Below are 3,101 nucleotides of genomic sequence, written 5' to 3'. Positions count from 1 at the left end.
CCAGCTGGACTGGTTGGTGGACTATTTACGTGGACTAGTTAGGGTTCTTGATCCAGGATGAAGAGAATGTCTATGTTGTGTGTGTGTGTGTGTGTGTGTGTGTGTGTGTGTGTGTGTGTTGGCGAAGTAGTGGAAGCCAGAGAACAACCTTTGGTGTTGGTTTTATTTTAACTTTTTATTGATTCTTTGTGAATTTCACATTATGCACCCCAATCCCTGTTCCTCCTGTCTCCCTGTCCCTCCATATCTTTCCTCGTCTTTGCAACTTCCCCCCAAAACAAACAAACAAATAAACAAAAGACCAAAAATATCTTGACATGAAAGCTGTAGTGTGTCACACACTATATCCTTTTGTCTACACATCTTTACTTGCAGTGTTCATTACAATGTGTCATTGGTCTGTTTCAGGGTCTCTGGCTTCTGCTACACGATCAGTCATGGATCCCCATCATGACTCCTCCAGGTTATCCCATTGTTTTCCTGTGTCATGGAGATCCTGCAGCTTTGGTTCTGCAGGACTGGCCTGTTCATGCACTCTAGAAATTAATGAATGGGGTAGATGTTGGGGTGAGCCTAGGTGGCAGCTGAGATGTTCAGCCCAACAGCTCTCTTTAACCTGCACTACTAAGGCCATCTCTACCATGCTGCCCAGATGAGGAGCCAGGCCAGCTCTCCAGCACCTATACCACCAGGCCAGCTCTCCCACACTATTCAGGTGGGATAGCGGGTGAGACCAACTTTCCTGCCCTCACACTCTTGGGGCTGGCTCACCCTTGACCACACCACCAGGGCCATCTCTATTGTGCTGCCTAAGCAAGGTTTGGAGCCTGGTTTCTCTAGCAGTGCAGCCGGTGAGGGGTGGGGCCAACTCTCCCACTCTCCTGCCCTGGGGCCAGCTCTCCTGCCTACTGCAGCAGGCCAGGGGCAGTGCTGGGGTGTTGGGGCATTTCTCCCTGGCCTTTTTAATGTTGGTTTTGGTGATTGGATTCAGGTCCCTCATGAGTGCAAGGAGAGCATTTTACTGATTGAACCATTTCCTTAGCCTCTTCCCACATTTTAAATCTCTTTCCATCTCACCCCTTTTATCTGGAACGAGGGCTGTCATGCTACTTCGTTCACTATGTCATGATCATTAAAGAAAACCATCCATGGAAAGTACACAGCCCGCTGCCCAGAACCAGGTAATTACTCACTGAATGCTACCTGCTTTCACTTCATACCAAATGAAAACAAACAAAAACAAAAGCCCCAAATGTCAAGTTAGAAGAATCTGCCCCCTAGGAGAGAACAGCAGACTCCAACTGATGCACAGCACCAGCCAAGGCCCTAATGAGCACTGCGCCAGCTTTTGAGGAGTGGCGATTCCCATCTGGAATCCACCTGGTTGTGGTAACTTTCCCCTGCTGACCACGTAGCCCAGGCCGAATGCTCTCCATCCATACGTCTACAGCTCCACAGGCGCTGATATCTGTAAATAGGAAGGAAGCCATAAATGAGAGCTCATTAAGTTCTTACTGACTGCTGAAAAGTAAATTAGAAAAAATAAACAGAGCTGAACATTTGTGTAAACCTCAATCTTTTTGATGTTTTTCAATTAGCAGAGCCATTTTTCATGTGAAAAATTAATGGCTGTCATGTGCCACCTGGCTATAGAACCAAGTGACAAATTTGTTTTAATGACCACTGTCATATCGCTGGATTCAGTTGTAAGCCATCTGGGCTGGGAGGAGGAGGAGGAGGCAAGGAGGTTGGGCTTTTTTGGGGGGTGGGGGTGGGGGATGGGGTTCTGATGTATGCCAGGCACGGTGCTAGGCTCACAGCACACGTCATCCCTTGAGATTCCCTTATGGGGATATCATTTTTGTGAGACGAGGCTCAGAGAGGTGAAGAAGCTCCCCCAGCGTCACACAAGCGATGTACGGCGAAAGTTGATTCTGTTATGACGCTCAGTCCACTAAACCATATTCTGCAGTGGGAGAAAGATTTGGCAGGAAGGCGGCGTGCGTCTGGGAACTTCTGACAGGCAGCCTACCACAGAGGTGGGGCTGGAAGGACATGGTAGGGGTTCAAAGTGGGCAGATTCCAGCAAGAGAGACCCTGGTGTAGGAGGGGGTGCTTGGAGTTAGGGGGGTATGGGGGGTCTCTCTTGAGATAACAGAACACCTGTCATCAAGGTGGGGTTTAGAGGTAGCCTCTAGTCTCTGGGAGGCAAGCCAGCAAGAGTCAGGCAGACTCAAGTTAGCAGGTACTTAGAAAATACTTAGGAAGGCTGCGGGGCTTTCTAAAAGCAAGGAATTAGCAGCAGGCACCAGGGAAAAGACCACGTGTGATGCTGGAGCAGCTCTGTTAGGGTAGGAACAGCAGCGGGGCAGGCAGATGCAAGGTCCACAAGTGCAGTTTGCAGCTGCCTCTGTTTTGGAGGGTCAAAGATGAAACGGAGCTTGCGTGCGGAGTCTAAGGTCTCAGCTGTGGGCAGAGGCAGAACAAGAACCAGGAGCCAGGAAGGGTCTGACAACCTAGAGCTAACCTTACTCTTTGCGGCCCAGACTCTTTCACGCTGGTCTTCAATCGCAAAACAGTATCTGAAGATAGGTGCGGCCATCCTTTTTAGGAGATGAGAGGGTGGGGAGTTCAAGGGCACACCTGAGCTTCTTCCTAGACGAAGGGCCGCTCTTACAGCTGTAGCTGATCTTCCTTTGGACAATGTTTAACGGGAAGTTAAAAGAATCACCAACGCCGACACCCAAATGCTAAGTTGTAGCAATTGGCCCCTAGGACCCGAGCCACGATGAGCCACCTACTTGGAAGGAGGTGGCTGTGAACAGCCCCACCTCTGGCAGGCCTGGCAGGGGCTCAGTGACCTAGGCAGGATTTGTTGCAGCCGCAGGCTCCTATCAAGAGTTTTGCTGATTGGTTTGAAGTTCACTTTGAACCTGGGAGCAGACAGAGGCGCTGAGGTTTCTCTCAGGTCTCTCTTTTCATTTTGTTTCCTGTCCTATTTCTCCTTACCGAAGCTCATAATGACTCTCTTTGCCCTTTGGTACATAGGTGACCGCTATGTTTGTCATTGCTTTTTCTTCTGGCAGCTCGAACATTCTTCA

The sequence above is a fragment of the Acomys minous genome, assembly GCF_964271855.1.
Source record: "Acomys minous genome assembly, chromosome: 12".
NCBI lineage: Eukaryota > Metazoa > Chordata > Mammalia > Rodentia > Muridae > Acomys > Acomys minous.
Note: the sequence above shows the minus strand (reverse complement) of the source record.